Below are 23,647 nucleotides of genomic sequence, written 5' to 3'. Positions count from 1 at the left end.
TCGGTAAATGTAGGAGAGGTCATTTGCTTTAGGATAAATTCTGACAAATTTCAGATATAGACATAAAGGCTGGAATAAATATGACAAAAGATTTTCAGTTGCACATCAAGCATTTTGTATTTGCAATGGCCATTTACATTTTTTCTCACTGAATAGATTTCTTTTTTATTAATGTTTTCCTGAATAATATATTTTTAAATTAATTGACTGTGAAACAAGCATTTTGGGACAATAGGAATTTTAATACAGGCTTGAAATATCATTTATGCTTTTTTTTTTTTTTTTACAAATGCTCTTAGTAATGCCTAATCTATTTTCCTTTTTCTGGAGGAAGCACTAAGACGATAAGTTTTCAGCACAGGTTTTACTGTGCTAGTTATGTGTAATCATAAAAGTGAAATCAAATTTTATTTTATATGAAATCACATTTTTTCCCCCACAAACTGTTCCATTTATGTGATAAACTTCTATTTTGATTTTTTTTTTTAAATGACTAGTTATAAAGGCTTGTACAGATATGCATCTGTAAGCAAACTGGGAATAGGTTAGAGAACACAATTCCCTGGTGTAAAAAGCAGGGTTTAGCAGTAATGCTTTTAATCTGGACTTGTAGAGGATTCGGGAGCATCCATAGATCTGCTTCAGTAATTACCATACCCCAAGTGGCACTGGAAGAGACATTTGCCTAAAAACTTGATGTCTTCATTACACTGTTTACATTTTAATTAGAAACATGAAAATTAGTGATTCATACAGACAACTATAGTTTAAGTGGGTTTGCTCACCATCCAATAAATCATGGGGGGGGGGGGGGAGGAAAGGAGGGGGTAGGAAAAAAAAGCGCCCCCCCCCGCATCTGCAAGCGACAAACCCTCTCAAACCTTACAGTTGGAATAAATAGTTTACTAGGAATCGTTCATGGGAATAATGTGTTGGTATTAGAAGCTGGTTAAAATGAGGCTTTTGTTTTATCAGAGATTAAATTTCAATGTGAATTAGTGAATGTAATTTTAAATATAAAGCTACTTGCGCGCAGTATTACATGTATGCGAATGGTGGGTGTATAGGATATACATACGTGGCCCGCGTGTGTGCATGTATATAAAATTGTAGCTGTATTAAGGAGAATTGGTGTAGGACTATTTAGGCAGTGCTGAGCGCTGCGTATGGCTGCAGAGAAGCCACTTGAGCCTGTTTCAGTATGTCTCCATAAATACGTGTAAACATTTGTATAGCCGCACACAGAGATGTACATATACGAACACACACGTGCGCGCACACAGAGACAAGTAAGGGTACGTTGATAATTTCCCCCTGAATTTTGCATGTACCTGTCAGCGCCAGTGGCCTAAACCCACTCCGCGCAGGAGTGATGGGGAGAAGCAGCGGTGCCTGTCAGCGTCCCTGCCTGAGTCAGCAGCATGTCCGGTGCCTGCGCCGGGCGACAGTCACTCAGCCAGCCCTGCCCTCCCGGGGGCCGCCGGCCTCCTCCGCGCCGAGGAGAATGACCCCTCTGTCTGGCACGCTCGAGATCCCGAATCGCACCGCATCGGTGTGCGAGTTCAAATCCCTACTCCTAAAGGCAGAGCTGGGATTCCAGCTAATGACTCAGAGATACAGAGGGTCAATGCACCGGTGATCTGGAGTACTGAGCCATCGCGCCAGCTTAGTTGTACTTTTTTTTTTTTTTTTCTCTCTCCCCCCCCCCCCCCCCGCCTTACCTCCGCATTTCCACCCCCATTCCCTTCTGATAAAAGTGATGATATGCAAAATTGCATTTCTTCTTCTAAGAATACTCTATGGGTCGCATTCCTTTGGATTTCAGTTTGATCCGCTCGATTTAAAAAAAAATGTTTTGCTCGGGGGGGTATGGGGGAATTGTTTTCTCCACTATTAACTTTGTGTTACGTTAGTTCCATATAGGCTTTTTTTGGGCATTATGCAAATAAAACGTGGATAACCAATTTCTTTGAATGGGAGAGTAAGCCTTGGTAGCAATAAGTAAAAACTTGTTGGTTTGATATTAATGTCTGTTTCTTTAAGCAAAAATAAGGAAGTTTCCTTCTCCCTTGCTTTTTATTTGGTTTCTTTTTGCTGGAATCCTTAAGATTTGTAGGATAATATCTTTCCAGAACTCTCATTCTGCATTCTGTTATTTTCTTATATATATATATAAATAAAAAAAAATTTGTATGTATTTATAATTCTTCGTGTACCTCAGATTTTTAGATAGTACATCATATACATCAGAATAAGCATTTTATAAAGATGTTTCACATTTGCAATATGACTCATATTTTTGTTCCTTCATCATTCAAGTGGTATTTCTGAGCCAGAGAATAAGTAAACCCAGGTATATCTCGTGGCTATTTTAATGCTTTCTGCAAGGATTTCACATGCCAAAAATAGACATCAATGTCTCTTGCTTGCATTTGTTACAATGTTTCAGTTTGTGACCCTTTTTATTTGTTGCAATGTTTCAGTTTGTGGTCAAATTTTCATTTGTTGCAATGTTTCAGTTTATGGCATCTTTTTTTTAAAAAACATTTGTTACAATGTTTCAATTTGTAGCTCTTTTTACATTTGTTACAATGTTTGTTTGTGTCCCTGTTTGCATTTGTTACAATGTTTCAGTTTGTGGCAAACACTCTCATTTAATCCGAAGATTTGTTTTCCTTTTTCTTAATTTAAGTTTTTTTCAAGTTATTAGTACTGCTTCTAATTCCTAGCAATTTGGCAGCACTGTAATGAAGTAACTTGGGCGCACACTTTGTAGTGCAATCGACTTAGTGACAGTCCTGTGTCTTCATTTGTTCTGGTTTTTCTTTTTTTTTTTTTTTTTTTTTTTTTTAAACCTGTCTTTTTGGGTCTAGGCATGTTATAAATGTGACTAAACAGAACTGTCTACATCTGCAAAGACAGAAACATGCTGCTCGCTTGTACGTACTGCAAAATCCTAATAGTTTTGTGCTATCTGTTAAATTCAGTGTGCCTTTTGCATTGTGGCACGAAACAGTTGTGCTGTGAGGGAAGCTGGCTGCCTGCCAGCCATCGACTATGAAATCCCGGCTACCTTAGAGCTTATCAGTTCTTTTGCTTTGTAAAAGAAAAAGTGATGAAAATGTTGGTAAACTGCCATGAAGGTTTAAGGCTGCTGGAATAAGGAGCCGTGTAATCAGATTGGAAAATGGAGCTTGAGACTCTCCGCATGGGAAGCAGTCGCCTGTGGACCTACCGAGATGCTGTGCAAGTGCCCGAGCTGACCACTTTGTTAGCAAATCAGCTTGTTTGCTGTAGCAGCAGGGTGGAATAGGCTAGTCCTTGTGATGGTATGTAACGCAAGTAATATCTCTTGCTTTGCACAATGTAATCAGCTTGCAATTAGCTCACTCTACATTAACCTTCTTGATATTTTTCCCTTTTGTAAGACTGTGCACTTTAAACAATTAACTATAGAAAGTAATCCTTCAAGCAAATCAAAGCAATCCTTTAATTTTATCACCCTGCTGAAAAAGTATCAGGTGGTCAACTGGTCTTCATCAGCTGCTGGAAATTCTCAGGCTCACTGTAGCGTGGAGAGGTTCTTTAACCCATTCACATTTAGAAAAATGTCAAGATTTTATATTTCTCACATAATATAATGCTGCATCATGAAGCTGCAATTGGAATTGTTTTAATGAAAAGCCTTGGGAGAGCCCTTTCCTATACAGACAGCTTTTACGCTTCTGTTTGTTTAGGCATTTCCATACACTACCTCTCAGAAAGCTTTGATGACACAGCCACTTGTACTGATAATTCCACTGCTTCACCTCCAGTGAACTTGATTCACTAAGGTTGGAGAGAACAAGGCTATCGTTGCTGATCTTGTGCGTTGCTTTTTAATCCTCTGAAATAAAAGCCAGATAACGGGGAAAATTTGTGTGGTAGGCAAACTTCCTTTTAGGTGGGAGAGTAAAAGTTTGAATGCCATTTGTGGAAATGTGGAACCTTGACGTTTAGCTTCCAAGAAGGAAAATAAAACTTAATTCAAATGAAGAGTGCAGAACACGATCTGCATTGCTGCTATTTGAATGGCTTACCCACCCAAAAGTTCCTTTGTCTATTTGATAATTTGGAGGTTTATTACAGGCTTCAATTTTCCAGAGTCATCCCGTAAAACGTGATTATTTATACCCTGGTAATATAGTATGATAGGAATATGCCTGGTATTTCATGTAAAAGTTTGCTTCTATTTGAATAATTGTTTGACATGCCTTGCTAATTTCTAAACCCAAATCACTCAACAGTTGCGCTCACATGAATAAAAGCAGTGAAATTAGTGACAAAAATGTTTACGAATAATAATGCTGTGCGTGAACCTTATTCATATTATATTCATTATAGGAAAATAAATATTGTGGGGGATTTAAGGCTGTAATGAACAAAGTGATCTGAAACTTCTGTCCAGATATTTTATTTAGAAGACGTTGGAAATGGTCAGCAGCTGCTTTGCTGCCCCCCACAAAAAGTCATTTCTGTCATTTCATTAAATTCCAGTAGATCAGGGCAATAAACTGAATTTATAATATGTGATCTGCTTTTACCAATGATATCTGTGAAAGCAGTATTGACTGGTTGCGTTAAAGTCATCTTTTAACTCTCTTTGTAGAATGTGAGCATGTTTTGAAAACACAAAGCCAGATCCTACTAATCACACTACATTTATCATATTTTGATGTTGGCTTTGGCTTAGTTCTAATAAGTATAAAAATTCTGGAATTTATGTGCACATCTGTTTTCTGTGTGCCCCAATTTAAAAAAAAAATGCAAAAAATAAATAAAAAATAACCTGCATACATCTTATGCTGCAAAGATCTACTTTATATTCTTTTAGAGGACAAACTCCATTAGATATGCACTTACTGTACATTGGATTGTAAATCTTACAATTTAATGGTAATTCAGTGAGCAGTTATTGCTTCTGTGGCCTTTTTTCTTTCTTTTTTGTCCCATCTCACTTGTGAAATAGGGTTACCCTTTACAAGTGTCACATCCATAGATTCATCTTTTGTACTCTATAGTTGTTCCTAGTGCATCATTCTAAGTGAAAAGAAAAATAGGAAGCCAAAGCTACAGGAGGGGCATTGGGGGAGGGGGTCTATACATAGGAATACAGCATATAGCAGCAGAGAGACCAAGGCAGTTTAGCATCAATCTAACAGATTAAAATTTTGCTGTAAAGGTACATTTTCTTTAACCTCATTCTCATTCGTTTTTCCATACCACTATAGCTGGTGTTTGAATTCCCAGGAAGCAGAAATGGTGTCTTAATGATACGAGCCTTTTTGCCTTGCTTACACTGTTAATACTCTTATCCCTTTTCTGATATGAAATACTTTTTGTAGAAACAATATACACATTTGTAAAGAAATTATAAAAGGATTCTCCTTTTGAAGATAATGAGTTCTCTTCAGGAACTGCAGGTTACGTGGAACACAAATGAGCTCTAAGTGGAGGGATTTAAAGTCCTGCTACAGCATTTAATTTCTTGAGGAAAGGAGTTCAGTTCAAGGTTAGCCTGTTATTGTGGCACTGGCAACTACTTCTCTCATTCCTGTTCTTCTGCCAGCAGTACCGCACAAAAGGCAGTCATTTTTATTTAATACGCAGGGAGGTATTAATCACTGCAGTGTTTTCTTGCAAAAATTTGTCTTATCAAATTCATTGTTTCACCACTCATGACAATAATAGGTGTTTAATTACTCAATAAGAGCAGTTTATAGATTCTATTTTTCCTGTTTGCTGGACAAATGGTATTGATTTTGTACTTTGATGCAACATGAAACTATATTAAACACAATTAGAATTCCAAGGCTGGCAATGTGTATCAGTTATGGTAACCGAGCTCCTTGCTAAAGAAACTGCATCTTCCAAATTTCACTACAGTTAAATTCCCAGGACAAGAAAAGATCTTTAAGGACACTCCTTTTATTACATGAGTTCTTAGTATGTTTTTTCTTGTTTCTCACTAGCATTTATGATTGCTACAAATTTGATATATTCAAGACAAATAGTTTATGTCATATTTTTTCAGATAATAACCCCTTTACAGGGGTAATAATCTGTGCACGTTCCAGCCCCCTCAACAATTTTATCATTGTCTCATCCTACCTTCATGCCACACTTATGAACAAGATTTCTTGTGTAAAAAATAAAAATGATGTTGTTACCCAAGCTTGAGTTTGGACAGTAAACATTTATGAGACTAGGGAAGACAGCAGACTTCTTTTCTATTTTTCCTAGAGCTTTCCGTTTTCTTCAAAGGGTGACTATTAAGCCACATGTGTGGGGGGGTTTTCTTTCATTTTTTTCTTTCTTTTTTTTTTATTTTTAGTGATGGTTATTATTCTGCTGTCATTCATGACACGTTATTGATATATCAATATCTGCATAGGCTTCGGCCCCTTCTTCAGATAGAATTTTAGCTGATTTGCAGAAGTTGCACTACCAAAATAATTGTTCAGCACTTCCTTTGTGAATCAGTACATTTTAAATTACAATTCTTTTCTGCAACTGGTGATTTTGTAACAATTTCCAGTTGGGAGTGTTTAATGTTTTCTTATTTTGTGTTTGTTTCCAAAGAGTCAGAATTAAAAAGCATGAACTGAAGGTGAGCATACTCAAGTATCTGTACCTGAATCAAGAAGGGAAGAATGATTCCTGTCAATGTGCAGTCCACTGTACAAACTTGCTTAAGTAACCAAATCTCTATGATATTTTGATGCTTGTTGGGTTCAGACTTCTAGGTAAAAAAAATTGGATAAAATCCTTAGTGTACAATTCCTACTTTTTCTTCTTAGTTTTATTTCTAGGTTCTGTTTGGAGCCAGTATTTTTCCTCATTTAGCTCATTTTGGGTATTTATTGAAAATACAGACAGAATTTATGAAAAATATACCTTGATTGAACAATATTTTCAAAGAAAACATCTCACAGACAGAGATATGTGTTAATTTTTCCTGCATCTAAATGCTTTCAAATTACAGTTGAAATAGAGAGAGAAAACACAAGTATTTGAAATATCCTTTGAATTGCCTGTGTAGGTGTGGTGTGTGCTTGTTGGGGAGCATGGTTAGTATCAAGAAATATCCATCGTTTAATCATCTGTTTTTAAAGGAAGCAATGTTTTTGCCCCCTTCCTTGGGAATCTGTCCATATTGCATAATTTCACAATATGTGAATTAACATACTTACATCATGGTTTTTGTTATAATTTTTTCAAATGTTTTACAGAGTATTCCCCAAACTCTGCAAAGCTCCAATTCCTTATTTAAGCTTACCTTAAGAGCCTCAGTAGCACGACTTGTGCTTAAACTTAAGGACATGCTTAAGTGCTTTGCTGGGTCAAACGTTATACTGGGTGGACCTTCTTGTTTTTCCCTTTCAGACAAATGATTTTTTTTCCTATGTGTTTTGAATAACCTGGATACCAATGGCTCATTCCATTGTTTGTGTTTTAGGTGGTGGGTTAGGTGTTCTTTGCTTTATGAAAATCAATACAAATTTCAATTACACAAACAGCAGGTAAGACATTAAAATTAAAAGGATGTAGGATGCACGTTCTAACCTGTGGTGATGTCTCAGCTATCCAGATGTTATGTGCAAAACTGAACAAAAGTAAGTGGGATTCTGAATAATTGAATATATTCTTATTTATTTGGATTACTGTAGCACTTAGAGGTCTCAACCAAGATGGTGACCTTGTTGTGCTGGTATTGTAAAAACATGTAGTGAGAGACTGTTCTGCGTCAGAGAGGTTACATTCTAAATAGCTGAGACGGACAAAGGTTAATAGGGACACAAAGAGGCGCTGAAATGTGAAGAGACTTGCCCAAGGTCATATAGCAGGTCAGTAGCAGAGCCACGAGTTAAGCCTACATCTCTGGACTCCTATTGCAGTGTCCTATACACTAGATTGCCTCCCCAGTGATTAAACTATCTGCCTTTAATAGCTATTGAGGGAAGTAATTGTCTTTGATTTAGCAGGGAATTTTGTACAGTGACATCTGACTGCGTGTCTACTTGGTTCTTGCATGTCGTAGAAAATACAGAGAGATAATGCGATTATACGGGAACGAACGTTAAAGCATGATTCTTATTTTGCTCCACTTACTGCAAATTTAGTAAATACTTTCTGAGAGGTGGATGCTATCTCATAGAACATTAGCTACAACCTCTGGTGTTTCTTGCTGTTTTACGCACGCATCTTTGCTTTTCAGGTGTGTAGCATAGAAAATGAGAGGTAGGGCTAACCACATAGATTGGCTCTCAGGGAATAATGTTTTAATTACTTCGGCCAAGCCATCCTGAAGCCTGTATCCTCCTTATGACAGTTCACTTCAGAAGCTACGCTGCTTCATTTCAGTAACTTTATTACCATTTGGCTCAGAGATTGCTATTTCGCCTTGGCCACAGATTTCATCAGTTGCCCGGTTCACCTTTGTCCACACTATACTTGTGAAATGACCTGCTCCTTTAGTGCTTGTCAATAGTAAATTGCTGCATCCTCACTGTCCAGGCTGAAGCACAGTAAAGAACACAACTCTTTATTAAATTACTGGATTTTACACTTAATTTTTTTGGATTAAACCTGAATGTGAAAAGTCTTAATTACCATTTAATACCAAGTAATTAAAGCACTGACCAGGGTCAGCTATATAAAGCACATCAGTTTGAACTGCCACCTGATTAATAGGCTTGGTGATATAAAAAGTTCAGCACAAAAGCATGCTCTGCCAGGGTCACTGCTTTAATAGCTGTGGAAAGTGCAGGTTTTGCTGTAATTCTGTTCTAACAATTGGATCAAAATAATAATTTGTGAGGTGTTCATGGTTGGCTTCTCCAGCATGACGTCAGGTGAATTATTTGAATTTGACGTCAGTTAAATTGGTTTTGTGGGATATATTGATGAGCAAACTGTTTTGCCTCAGATCTTTTCTTAATTTCATTTACATTCTTCAAAGTGAACCATCAAGTATAATTTTTTTTCCCAGCCTTCTCGTCCAGATGACAGTTAAGTTTAGGGAAGGCTAGAAGATGTAACGTGCATCAGTTGCATGTCTATATTTTCATCTGTTTACATACATACAATCATCAATTTATTGTAGCTCTGGTGCTGTATGCACTTAGGTGTGTGTTTGCCTGTGAGTGTCTGCTTGGGAGTATGTGCACAGAGTGATACTGAATAGTTGGCTTAATAGCTGTGGTTTTATATCCATATCTATCCATCTATCTATGTCCTCGTATTGTATTCTGTTATGAATGCTTTTCCTGCGCCGTGCTTAGCCCCAGAGGCTCTGGTCTGCAGGATCATTTAAAAATTGCGCTGTGTTCACACGTAGCATAGTGGGGGTTTGGGTTGTTTTAAACACTTAACAGTTTATTGCTAGGGCCCGGGCAAACTGCTGCACCTTCAGAGGACTCAATTAGCTTTCGCCGGGCTCGGTGTGCGTGCAGCAGGCAGCCCATGCATTAGCAATTGTAGGATGGGAGCCATAATGATTTTCACCTACTGACGGCTCCGTGAGCATTAATTTTGACAACACCCTACAAAGTAGGTAAGCGTGGTTATCCGCACTTTACTACCGAGGCCTCAAGAGGAAGGATTAAAGCCTCGATGCCACTGATAAGTGTGCGTGCGCTTAGCTCTAAATGTGTAGGCAGACCTATGTATTTGAGTGGGAAAGCCTTTCTCAGCAAAGTTAAGGATGTATGTTTTGAGCAAATTTTCTAAGTTGGGCAGAAGATTTCTGTGTCAGCGCAAGGTTTTGGGTCTGGAATACTTGGTTCTGGTTTTGTTCTTCATATTTCAGCACCACTCTCGAATAAACTTATAAATACTCTTTATTATTATTTACTACAATGATTTCTTATTATATAATAGCAAGTCAGCCCTCATATTTCCGGTGAAGATTGCTGACAGTTGTGTGAGTTATTTGCTGTGAATTCACTTCAGTTTTGATGTCAATGTGGATTAGGTGTTCTACTTTGCTTTTTTGTTGTCATTTTTGAATGAAAATTTTGCTTTCACCTGTGTTCTGTATAGTTATAGCACACAAGGTCCTTAGCTGAGATTTGGGGGTGTGTGTACTGGATGCCCCACTTCTCTGTAAGGGCATGCTGTTGAAGGCAACAGAGATGAAGCTGGGAAAAACAGTTCTCTTGACTTTTCTTACAACCTTGTTTGAAAACCACAGCTGCGACAGCTCGCCCAAGCCAGGAAAGAGGCCAATGTGCTTTTCCTCCAGCCTGGCTGGAGGTGAACCCCCACCCCTCTAGGCAAGCCAAAATTTCCTTGAGGGCACTTGTTGGCAGAGCAGCCCTTGGGCTCCCTCATCGCCTCCTGCTCCGGTACTCTCTTGGGCACTGGCTGCTGGCTCTGGGGGCTGCGTCTGGGTTTTGGGGGGTGCTGGGACTTATTTCATCCCATCCTGTGGCCTGAGCTGCAGGAGCTGGTTTGCGTCCAGCTCTCCAAGTGGAGCGCTGCATGGGTAGCGCAGGACCATATTGCAAATGGTGCCGTGAGGGGCTGGCACAGTTGCCGCTGAGCCTCTGTTCCTTTCTCTCCGGATGCTCGTAAAGCTCTCCTTTAATTTGACAGTTGCAGAGTGCACATTTTAAACAGTAAATGGGAAATCCGACTTCCACTCTGTTTTTTTTTTTGGCATTTGCTCATGATCTGCTTCTGTTAAGGATGAATATCTCCTGCTAGATGGGAATGAAAACACTGATGTATGTTCACAGGACCTGAGATAGTGTTCAAAGCAGTTACAGGTTGTTTTATCAACCATATGCCTTTCAGTTTTACTCTTAAAACAGGACCAGCACAGCAATAAATTGAAACTTCAATTGTCAGAGTATTTCAGGTTGTGATAAATAGACACAGCAAGCCTAGCTATTTTTTAATATTCCTACTATGATGAAATAAGTTTAGCTGAATGATTCCAGAGAGATGAACAATTTCAGCAGACTGAGCAAGGAAAAGGGAACCTTGTGATGCTAAGTGAGTGATTCACTGATTAAACTATAGAAATTATGCCTCAGACTGTGCTGTAGTTGGAACTTCCTATAAAACTGTGTTCTTTACATAATATAGCTGATAGACAAGGCAATATCAAAATGTCAGTCATTCAAATTTAGGCATTCGTAAACACATTTCCCAAAGTGTTGCCCTATTTTGCAGGTGGCAAAATAGAGGCTGAGAGAAGTTGCGTGAGAAGCACTGTGATCTAGCAGACAGTGACTCTTGGGGTCGTCAGATGGGATTACTGAAGCTCCAAGGTTACCTTGTCAAAGGGTTAAATTTTGAAAAGCTAGTGGGGCCAAAAAAGAAAGGATTTATTAGTGTATTTGAAATTGTTTTCAGTTCAGTCAGTAGCAGATTGATGACAATAACACCAGCTTTCTTTTTTAAACTGGATGTAGGCTTCTGAAGCATTTTCCTGTTCTCTAGTAGAATCTGTTGGAAATCTGTCCACAGAACTCCAGATTATCATGGCTGAAAAATCTGGACCTCAAAAATCGGTGTGATGATAAAAAGAACCCATTGTTTTCCGACTCCTTGTTCCAAGACTTAGTTTGACAAGTTCAAAACAGCTCTCCTGTGAATACATGACAGAACTCTGAAAAATTAGAGCTCAAGTTCTCTGTCTTTAAATATGCTGGCCCTGTATTCTCAGAGATTTAAAAAACTAGCCACTAGCTTAAAATTGTTTACTAACTTATAGAGAACACTTTTGATAGGAGCATATGTGTGAAAATGTTCTGTAGAGACTCCCTGCCCCCATACAAACAGAACTAAACAAACAGCAGCAGGGTGGGGTTTGGGTTTGGGGTTTTATGTTCTGGAAGACTCTCCCGTGGACAGTCTAACTGCGTGACATTTTAGCCTGCTCTGAGGAGGCAAAGGTTAGTAAGTGGAAGAAAAAAAGATAATTATGATAAAGGTTGATACCTAATCTAAATAAATACTTGAATGCTCTCTAACAATTAAAGCCTGTCGAATTTTTCAATGTACAAACCTATTCCATACAAAGGAAGGTGCTGAGTGCAGCCGTATTTCCATTGAGTAAAGTGAGAACATCTCAATTCTGATACCTGCTTGACACAGTTAAAAAAAGAAAAAAAAAAAAAAGGAGTTTGGTGAACAAAACATAGAATTGTTTAGTTCTATTAAGAAATGTCACCATTTATCTAAGTAAAACTATTAATCCATAACCTGTATCTTTTCTTTCACCTTGGTGTATGCCTAGGGTAAAGGTTCAAACCAATCCTTTTCATGTACATAATTATGGGCTGCAATTAATTACAATCTAGTTCTTTTAAAAAGAATGCATTAAGAAATCATACCAGATGAACAAGCACTAAAGTAGAAAATCTGATGCATTAAGAGTTACGGGCTTGCCATGTAAAGTTTGTGTAGCATTTAACAACACTTAGAAGAACATTAAGAGTAACTTAGATGTTATGGAAGTATTCACAGAGATGAAAATTAGAAGAAAAAAGCAACATACAACTAAACCCAGCCTGCATCCTCCTCAGTAGGAAAGAACATTGATTGTCGCTGTGCAGCAAGAAAGCTTTTGCGTGATCTTATGACAAAATGGAGGATGTTAAAGCAATGGTTTACTTACTGACCACACAATACTGCAAACCAGTTGTTAATGTGGGAAAATTGTTTGTCGTCCGTTAAAAGAATACAAAATAAACAGGGGAAAGAAAGTAATTTGCTGTCCTGGAGGGAGAGAAACTGGGTCTAAATAAGTTATCTCAGTTCTTGCTTAGCATTGCAGCTGCCACAAAGCAGCCCTGGTAAGCTGCTCGCTAAAGCGTTGGGCAGTTGAGGCACATCAGCCATTTCAGGTACCTAACCAGTGGGTGCACCAGCCGGGAATCTGGTATCTGGAGGACCTGAGTGAGGTAGGAACATATATCTGAAATTAAAAAAAAAAATGTTTGCAAGCATGATGACCATAACAAGAAACATAAGAGCTTAGGCTGGAGACCTGCCTAACTATGTGTCTCTTGGCAGAGGTCACTAGTGGATGGTAGAGAAGAGTGTGAGCTACGCAGGAGCTGCAGGCATTGCGGCAGAAGGAGCGTGCGCCCACACCGCGGGGCTGGGCTGCAATGCTCAGCAGGGTGTTTCGTTTCCAAAGGGACGTAACTCTGTTTGCACTGTGCAAAGCTATTGAGTGAGAAATGAGAGTTTTAACTGATTGCCATAATGTCTGGCCACTGAAGCAGATTTAGGGAGGGCTTTTTTTATACAGCGGACAATTGTTAGTTATTAGCTGGAAATATGCTAATGAATCTAATAGGAATAAAATAAGGAAGAATTCCATAGAAATTGCTCAAACTATCACACTTAATAGGCAGTGATAATCCTTCTGTAGTTTTTTAATCACTCTATCAACTTCTAGAGAAGTAATATTTTTCCCCTGTCAAATTTCATAGATTGGAAACGTCTTCAAGTTGTAATTTCCAGTAAATTTATGTAGAGTTTTTCATAGGAATACATATGCTGCTGTGGGTACTGAATTAGAAAGTTTTTAAAAGGAAATAATTATAAAAGTAGAACCTTCCAAGACACAAACTTCATGGAATCACTCAGTGTGAAGAGCGTTACTTGCGGTACCTCTAAGTTCTGCCAGAAAGAAATATGGTATTTAAGAGAGAGATAAGAGAATGGTAGACTTTATTATCTGCAAAAAAATAATAATATTTTTTTTGACAGGCTCGCAAAGTACAACTGGTGTGGTGGAAGGAGAGCTGCTGTATCCTAGCAATATTTAATGACAGTTAGGAAGGGCTGAGGAATGTAGGCAAAGGTTTTGCAATGGTTGTCCTTGATGTGAAAGGCCCGGTGAGCCTGCTCATGGGGTGCTTGACAGGGAGCCAGAGCCTGGGGTTACGTTCCTGGAGCTGTAGGAGAGTGGCTGTGGGACACTGTGGTTGTCTGCATCTTCTGGAGGTTCACCTCTGTGTCATCCTTGCTCTGTCATCAGACTCCTCTACACCTTTTACTGTGTAATGGTGGTGGTGGTTGTGGTCAACTTCTGGAGGCAGAGAGGCGGCAAATGCGGTTTTATCATGTTTGTAAGAGTTGTACCTCTGCAAAGTCAATAGTAGTTGGAGAGAGAACTGGAAAAAAATGTACAACTGGGGCCAACTACCATGAGTTTAAGTTGGGTTTGCATTATTTATGTTGCTTTTGAAGTGTTTGCAGGATAGCTTTTCAGTAGTAATCTTTGTGTTGCTTATACACCGAGAGTTTCATTCAGGAAAACCATATTTAGGTACAGTTTCAATTAAGCACATAAATAAGTTTCAACTTTTTTTAATTGGGATGTTCCCCTAGATGGAGTCTAGCCTTTTTAACATCTCCGGTATAGAGTGCTTTAGGAAGACTTTGTAAGGAAAAATCTCTATCTCTCTCTCTCTTTTTTTTTAATACTTTATTAGACCAAGTCACCTAGTTAAGAAAAAGCAGACAGATTTTCAGCACTGCAAACCTTCCTTTAGGTAAATACATCAAGTTATTTGAAATCTGTCTTCTTAAAATGAAAGTATTTGTGTCACATGTGAAGTCCAGTGCTTTGAAAGTCATCAGAATGTGAAATAGTAAACTTGCATGTAAAACTATTAATGAGAAACAAAACATTTTCAGTTGTCCTGAAATGCATTATGGAAATGTCAAAGAATACTCCCTAATATCATGTTGCTGTGCCTTACATTTCCAGGTACACTGCAATCATTAAATCCTGAGAATTGGCTCCAAATACCTCAAAATTAGAAACCCCTTTGCACAACTTTCATGTTCAACTCTTCGTACAAGTTGGTAATTAGAGCATTTAACCTTACTCTCCCTCTGTTTATTAGAAAATGCTATTTTTTTTAACAATTACAAAAATACTAAAGCAGATCAAGCAGTTATTTTGACAAACAGCTTGAAACATTCTTGCCTAAATTCCACAAATAAAAAAGCCAACTAAATAATCACCCTGAGCAGATTTTCACAGGGACCCCAGTCAACCTTCATAAAGGATAATTACACTGGTGTTTTAACGTGGGGCAAAGGAAATGATAAAATTAGGGCATAAGAGACAGCATTCCTAATTTGAGAAGGTAGTAGAATAATTGTTCAGGGATTTTTATTGCCGTTTTATTATACAGAGAGGTTTTTTTTACTTTCACACGGTTGGATTTTTTTTTTCAGGCACTTAAGCTTTGTGTTTAGTGGCACGAATCTGGGCAGGGTAGGTAAGAATCTGCATTCAATGAAATCTCCTGATATATTAATAGTACATTTTTGAAGTTGTGGATGTTTGTATGTGTTTTAACTCTGCGGCTTCCGTCACCTCCCCCCTCACTAATTCTCTCTCCCTGTGCCTCGTGCCTGGTAGATGAAGATCATCCATGGAAATGCTGCCAGCACCTCCCCAGCTACTACATTAAAGTAAGGACTGTGAACCGTTGGCTGACGCAGGCCCATTGCTAGCTGACGCCTTTTGGGGCACTGGAGTGAAATACTGGGTTCCAAGGCTCTTCTGATGCACCCAGAGCAGAGTCAGCCCATGAATCACACGGGCTAAATTGTCTACGCAAAGTACGTTGCCCCGTATCGTCTATGTAATGTTGTTTAGTAGAAGTAAAAGTACGTTTGGCGTTTCATTCTTTCTTCTTCTTTTCTGCATCTGTAAATACAGGGCAAAACTAAATATTTCAGTTTTGTACTGCCTTAATTTCACTGTTTTTATTGAATTCCAGAATTAAAGCAGCGACACTGCAAACATCTTACACTCCTGACCTTCTTTCCCAGCATTGCTGTGAATACCTGTGAATTTTTCATTTAATCTTGCTTGCACTTTTCCAGACCCACTGTGATTAATTTAAAACACTTAGAAATTATTTTGAAAGGAGTCGTTCCGTGCAAAATACAGGCATGAATTCATAGTTTTGTTTTGGTTTTTTTTCAGGATTTGTTTGACAGAATTTCACCTAACGCTCTATCCAAACCAGCAAGCTTCACTTAGTTTCAGCCCCAAATTACATCGTTCGACCCCAGTAGAAGTTTCTTCCATTTCAACAAATCAAGCCCAAGTTTGTGTGACAGTGGATAGATGAGGTGAGCTGATGAGGGTCTGGGAGGCATTGCAATCAGAGTGGCAGGTGAGGCAGCTCTCAGTGAATGGATTTGAAGGACTAAATGTGAGGGTTTAGAAATGGAGGAATTGCCATAGTGGATTACAGCCAAAGTCCATCATGAAAATATCTCAAGTTTGTCAGTAGCTATCAGAAAACACATTAGAGAAAGGTGTATGAAAATCGTAGTAACAATCAAAAACAGAGTAAGAAGAATTGTATCAATTAACTCTAGCTCTGTTTTACAAAACCTGTGCTTCCTAAAGTTTTCTTTTGATGATCTTAACCCAAGGTAGTTTATCTTGGTATAATTGAATTGCACATACATCATCAGACTGGTATGAGTTTTCTTTTTTTTTTTCCCCCCAGCTGTGGATTAGTGCAGTTAGACAATGCATTCCCTGTGAACTGTAAGTTATCAGCCAGTAGATACTGAGACTATGATGTAGAGCAAGGATTATTTTTATTGTAATCAAACATTTTAATTGAGTTTGGGACATTTGTTTTGGGTTAGATATAGTGACAGGATAAAATTGTCGGGAAAGCTGAACCTGCCTGTACTAAAATTTGCTGTCAGTATGGATGCTCTTACAAGAACTGGAGAGCTGCAGAAGACTCGCATGTTACAAATATACACGATTCATTTCAATTGGTCTTTTAAGTTTTAAAAAATTATATTTGTCCTCTTGCTGCACTGTTTTTTGCCAGTGTAAAGATCATAGGTTTTATTTGATTATATTTTGGTAATCTGTTAAATGAGACTGGGTCACCTTGCACCATGCAACATTTCACTTCCCTGCTAAAACTTAATGCCATCTTTTTATCTTTCACTGAGTGGATGTCAGAGGACATAACATTAATATAAGACAGGCATCTCTAATATTTCATGAATGGCCTTTAAAAAAACCTCAAAAAAACAAACCTAGGAATTAAAAATTGACACTAGGCTAGTGAATTTAGTCACCTTTCTCAAATGTTGGATGGTTTTCCATTTATGTATCTCATCTATTACAAGACCTATTCTTTGTCAGGCAAGCCTATTAAAAAGCACAGGTGGCTTCCTCAGATTGAATATGTCATTTTTCTCTCAGGGTGGGGGGATGGAGAGATTTCCATGAAAAAGTGGTCAAGAACTGAAGATAATACACCAAAATAAGGCTTGTAGCTTTTTGGTGGGTTAGAGTTCACTATTAAAAACTGGGAAGCCTGGGATTTTGTGCTTCTTTGTAACCTTTTTGTTTGTTTACCTCACTTTCTGCACCATAAAAATTAGTCTATACTTTCCAGCTCTATGGGTATGTCAGGTAGGTTAAATCAAGATCTTATAAAGTGTTCTAAAAAAGTGCATACTGTTAGTAAATCATGGGGCCTTTGCCTGTATTTTTTTATGTACTGTATTTATCAAATCTACTATTCCAAAATCATGGGCAATATATACAGGCGTGGATACCTATGTGTACATTTATATTTTTTTATGTTATATGTCTACAAATTTATTCAGAGATATCAGAATTTTGGGTTAGATACAGCTTTTTGTGGCAATATCCCTGCATGCTGATTTTTGTATATGGTAGAAGATACATAATGCTCACTGCTAAAGCATGTGAGGATGAGGTATTTTTTGCATTCCCTGATACTTAAGGGTAGGAGAACTCTAGTTAAACTTCTGAACATTAGAAATTTCAATTTCCAATCCTTCATTGGACTAATTGTGCCATTAGATTAAAGCAGAAGAGAGAGAGGGATGGCTGTGGTGGTGTGCAGGACTTATCCATGACCTGAAATAGTAATGAAATTGTCTGGAGGATGTAGCGAGAGGATGTATTCATGTTTCAACTCTGAATATTCATGTCCAAAGCTGGATTAAGCTACTAGTGAAAACTGGTATCTAATTTATATGTAGTAGTTTCAGAAAACAAGAGTGGAAGAGACCTCTAAGATCATCGGTCCAGTCATCTGCTGTTGCAGATACCATGTCATATAATCTCTTCCGTAAATTTGTTGAGTTCCATAAATTTATGGAGCTCCATGCCTAGTGTTGATTATCTCCACAAAATTGATATTTTATTTGCCAAAAATCGGTGTTAATAAGTTCACCTACATTAGCATAGTAGAATTTTAGAAATTACTTGCTAGACGTACCGACCAGATAAACAGTTTGGTAGAGTTAATTCATTCCTAGTTTCTAAAATAAGTGTGCAAAGAACTGTCAGCAGTCTCGTCCCTCCCCGCAGTTCTGCTGTCTTTTAAGTGCAGAACAAATGCAGATCTGCCCTCAGTGTTGGCATCCCCCCTGGAATTAGGTGGTTTTAACAGACTCCTCAATTTCTTTATAAAATGTTGGCTAAGATAGGTGGCTTTCCAGACAGATTTTGTGAACCAGTAGTGACCTTTACCACAACCAAATGACACTGTTACCGTTTCCTCAGCCCTTCAGACTCAATAACTGTGTTTTGTTTGTTTTGGTTCTTAATGTAGGTTCGTTTTAATTCAGATATGCAAATGTAAAAATCTATCACCGTATGACAATATGTAGATTTGTGGCAGTCCCAAGAGGACCTTGGGTCCATAAACCAGTGCCTTTATTATGTAATGCTGCATAAATGCTGTATTTTCATCTGTGACAGATATAATCTTGAACCTGTATTTTTCATGTTACTTAACTGTTTCAGAACATCATGTGTGAGAGAACACATCAAAATGGAAATTGCTTCTGCAGAGGCAGCAATAAATATTGGTTGGGTATATTGCATTGTTGGGCTCCATGTGTTTTAGGATGTTCTCAATTCTCTTGCCCTAATCAGCACTGTAAATACACGCTGCTTTTCCTGGTCGTCCATTTGTGGGATTAACAATTTGGACCTTGCAGTTTCTAACATGCATTTTGATTCTTCACTGTATATAGTCATGGTTATTTAAGAGCATCCCCTAACAAAATTACTCTAAAACCTCCTGTCTTTTGCAGCTATTCAATGAATGGCAAATTATGCAAATTCTGTGCATTATATGTGGGGTTAACTAGTAGTTATTTGAAGATTAGCTAGTTAAAAAGCTGAGAAAAATGTTTCCATTCATGCAAAAGTCTGTATCCCTGTGACACACAGAAATTTGCCATTTTCTCATTTAAATATCAGGAGGGGTTCTGTGTTTTTTGTTTTTTTTTTTTTTTTTAAAAGGTACTTACCATATAACCTCTGGCAAAGATTAAAGTAGTTTTTAGTGCATTGTTGAAATACATCAATATTTGCAGTGATATATGATGGGGGGGAGAAGACCAAAGGGAAAATATGTCTGATTTTGACAATTTTGTGCAGGAGGTTTGAGACAAAGTTGTTGGCATATTGCTTCTATTGAATATTCCCTTAAAGGATTTTGCTTAAGTCATTTCTCCTTTAAAGTCTTTATAAACATGTAGTTCATGTCCCATTTTTTATCTACTCTCTGCTTTATGCCATTGAGTTAGAATAGAATCAATCATAGTTCCCCACCTTGTCTTTCAAGTGAGCATAGTACTGTGATGGCCACGTACCTTATTTAGTTTTAGGGCTCTTTATTGTGTCAGTGATACCACTGTGTTTCCTGTGGAGCCCGAGTACTCTTATGAATGACTTTCCAGCACCAGACGTATTATATACCAATTTTCTATTGTATACTTTCCTCTGTGGATCAATATGGATTTTAATTAACATCCTAACAAAATTATAGTTATGCTCAAAGGTCTCTCTCCCCTTGTATCTTGCCAGGAACTTGGTCTTCAGCAAGTTCCTATCATACTAGACATTGTCAAGAAGAGACATAATTGAAATCCCTTTTCATTTATCCTGAGGCAAAGACACTTTTCTTTTCTTTCTTTTCTCTTCAGTAGATATGTACAGAAGTTTGCTAACTGGGGGGATGGAGCTGCAAGCCTACTATAAACATCAAAGGTGACTTGATACAGAGATTCTTGGAAGAAGTTTCCACCATACTTGGAGTGTCGTGACACTGTTTCATTCAACTGCTTTTCCACATTGCATTACATTAATAACCTCCTTGCAGGTTTCTTGGCAGATGAGGAGAAAGGGAGGCCTTCAGTAGAAAGTTGGATGATGATTTTGAATGAATGAGGATGAAGATGAACTGTTAGCCTTAAAGCTTGTATGAGGTAGTCAGAACACGAAGAGCTGTGAAGTAGGTCAGTACTTTTGTCTTCTTTTTACCTCAGTTGTTCTGCAGAACTGCATTTAAAAATGTTTAGCTTATATTCACACATAGCACTGATATTTCTGTCTCCTCGTTGACTGTACACTATCCTAGATTATTTTCTGTTGTTTTATCCCTTCTGTCATGTAGCTTTTGAAATCTCTTGCGCTAATAAGCATCTGATAGATCTCACCAGGAGTCTTGGCTTCATCTTTAGTCTTCCTTCATTCTAACAATTCTGCCTACAGTACATACTGTTCACAGGGTAGATCTAGCATATTGCTGTTCAGCTGCCAGGCTCTCAAGTAATAAACCCTGCATTTCATTTCTGAATTAGTGTAAATTATGATTTTAGGAGTGTTCTTCCCCTGACAGAAGACAGAGTCCAATGCCACATCCTTGACCATGGCTGAAGAGTGCACGGCAGTCTGGGAAATGAATTTGTCACTGATCACTCGGTTTCTTAGAATGCTTGCAAAAAATACACTTTATCTGACAGTTTCTCCTTGAAGTGGAAGAGCTTTATAGTGCTTCGTCTGGTTCTTTTGTATGGGATTTAGAAACTTGGCCATTTAGTCCACAATGCCACTTCTTTCCAAGGTTCTGTTACAGTGCTGCTGAAAAAGCAAGTTGGCATTCAACACAATTTCAAATTATACGCAACCAGCCTAATAGTGAATTTTATTATTTAATCGAGTTAGACTTTGAGATGTTTTGCACTGTTACTTAGACTTAAGAAGTTGAATCCAGTATTAATCAAAGCCAGAAAGTCCATTTTCACTGACTGCATTGTGTTTTGATGTTCAGTTGTCTAAATGTTGTATTATTGTTACTTGCCCCAGGTTCCTTGAGGCAAAAAGGTAAATTTAATGCCTCTTATCTTCTTCCTTTCTGAAACTGAAATAGGGTGCCCTATGCCTCCCATGTTGTAGTAGCCAGCAATCCCAGGATGATCGTTTGCATCCTTTAAGGCCTGCAATTATTGTTTCCCACTGGGAACTCACACGTAATGCTACATGCAGTGGCAATGGAAAGGAACGCCAAATGTTATTAATATCGTATATACATTATCTATGATTTTTTTTCTATGTATGTTCTCTGGTAGCACTTTAAAAACTATCACCACTTGCCTGCATTAATTGAAGAAAGTATTGATACTGTTGTGTTATAACATGGATTGGAATCTAACTAGGCACCCTTTTCAGTCTCTGCATTGTTATTGTCCATTAAATCCATTAGACATGAGGACAAAACTTTTAGATCACTCCATTACTTAGAACAATGTATACTTTTGCTTAATAAGTTGTCCTTTATCAGATATTATTGTCAGCTGTGCTGTATCTAGTACAAATACTGCATATACACCATCACCAGCATAGATGTCATTTTATTAGGAGCTGCTGTCTCAGCAAAATGAGAATATTAATCTAACAGAAGTGTATTTTTTTCCAAGCAATGTAAACAAATCTATCCTATTTAGAGCTGCAGTGTCAATATTTTATACTGCCTGTGTTGACTCATTCATTGTGGTTTTTGGCATATGGGAGAACTCTGAAGATTTCATTTCTGGCCTTTCAGTTCAGGGTATTTCCGGTCCTTGTCTTAGATATTTTTTCAGCCCCTGAATAATTTTCATATATACTTATGTGTACATTCTGAAATACCTTAGAAATTCTTGTATATTTAAACATAGTCCCACATTGCACGGGAAATTCACTCCTTGCTGATACAGGGAGCAGGTACTCCAGTAGGTTTCTTTCATTCTGGACAAAAGCTTTAGCAATTAATGGTTGTCCAGTGTTCTAGAGAGTGTCTACAACTGCTGAAGCTTTTCAAGCTTTGACCTCAGCTTGCAGATCTTCCACTTAATGCTGAAAAAGAAAAAAACCTGTATCTACCTGGGAAGGAAGGAAAGTCTGTTAGCATTTTTAGCAAAGGACAGAGATAGTTTAAGACCTGCTTTAGTCAGTACTGGGTTCCTTTCAATACTAAAAGGTCTTAAAGACTTATTTAATGGATACTTTTTAGCTTTATTAGTGCTCAGGATATTTGTATGTTTAAATGATACCATTGTAGGATCACTATGACAGTAATATTCTCACTCATACACCTGTAGAAAATATAAAGGGTTTCTGATGCAAATCCCAACAAAGAGATAAAACGTTGACTTGTGGAAGATTCTTGCTGGAAACACTTCGCTCGGGTGTAAACCAGCAACTGGTTTAGACGTAAAATTCTTAACATATGTTCCTCATTCCAAAGCTCATTCCAAAGCATCATTATACCTTTTGTTTGTCTGGTAGAGCTGGTCAATGATAGCCTCACCATGAAATTAGCTTTTTGAGTTAACTTCTTGCCTAGATTTGTTGCCTCCACTCTCTAGAATGTACGTGTTTGCTTAGCTTTAGCCTTCAAAAATTCTAGTTCTTACTCAGAAGTTTCTGGCCATGGCCTCTTGCTTTTCACTCCACTCCAGTTCAAAAAGGTATTACCCAAGTAAATAAATCTTTGTGTCTTTTATGTCATCGAAGTTGTCTGGTTGAAGAAAGTGCCAAAAAAACCAAAATAATTATTCTTTTACAAAGGTGTTCACTGCTTCTGTGAATAATTCTTCTCTGCTAGTGGCACCACTGTCATTTCTTTGTCCCTACCATAAACACTCTGTGGGTTCTTGCTGATTGTCTGCAAAATGATGCAATTGTTGCCTTTTCCCCCTGTATGTTAACCTGTGTATTTCCACATGATAGTTGTCAAAGCATGTACAACTCCAAGAGGTTTTTTTGTTAAATTCCAGCTTGAAATCTGTATACTGTTCTGGCCTATGTTTCTTGTAACATTTCTTGTGATATTTTGAATTCTTTCTAATGTTGAAAGGCTATTGGCTTCTGTAAATATCCATCCTTTCCATCAGACAATTCTTGTCTTCAATAATGTCCACTAAACTGCATGGTTGCCTCTTTCAATCCAAGATCAATTCCAAATCCACTTCTCTCTGGTTTCAGTTTGAACAGTTATGTCACTTGTTTTCCTTTATCACACGAGTATAGAGAACAGCATTCTTCAAATTCTGGAATAACTGCATAGCCACCTTCAATTGAATTTATCGAAAGCTGATATGGGCATCCTGTGCTTCAGAGACACTTGTTATCTAAGGCACCTGACCACCTTTCTCTTTTACTGGCACCTTTGTCCTGCAGGTATAGAATTTCAATCTCTTTTTCACTATTTCGGGAAGGAAAAGTTGGTTGGGCACCATATTAATTTTATTTAATTTTTGGGGATGT

General features: G+C 37.9%; 1 protein-coding gene across 3 annotated transcripts in view; it reads left to right on the top strand.

Annotated features, from left to right (window-relative positions):
* FIGN (fidgetin, microtubule severing factor) overlaps positions 1–23,647 on the top strand; it is a 103,655-nt gene that overhangs the window by 20,732 nt on the left and 59,276 nt on the right. Inside the window, exon 1 of one of the 3 annotated variants that reach the window (XM_054830711.1) lies at positions 15,527–15,645. The exons of the other annotated variants lie outside the window; for them this stretch is intronic. The gene's annotated coding sequence lies outside the window, so the exon portion shown is untranslated. Of the gene's footprint in view, positions 1–15,526; positions 15,646–23,647 lie in introns of those variants that run through there. 3 annotated transcript variants of the gene reach the window in all.

The sequence above is a fragment of the Grus americana genome, chromosome 6, assembly GCF_028858705.1.
Source record: "Grus americana isolate bGruAme1 chromosome 6, bGruAme1.mat, whole genome shotgun sequence".
In the NCBI taxonomy this organism is placed as follows: domain Eukaryota; kingdom Metazoa; phylum Chordata; class Aves; order Gruiformes; family Gruidae; genus Grus; species Grus americana.
The sequence above is the reverse complement of the archived record's forward strand: the minus strand, read 5'-3'. Positions and strand labels throughout refer to the sequence as shown.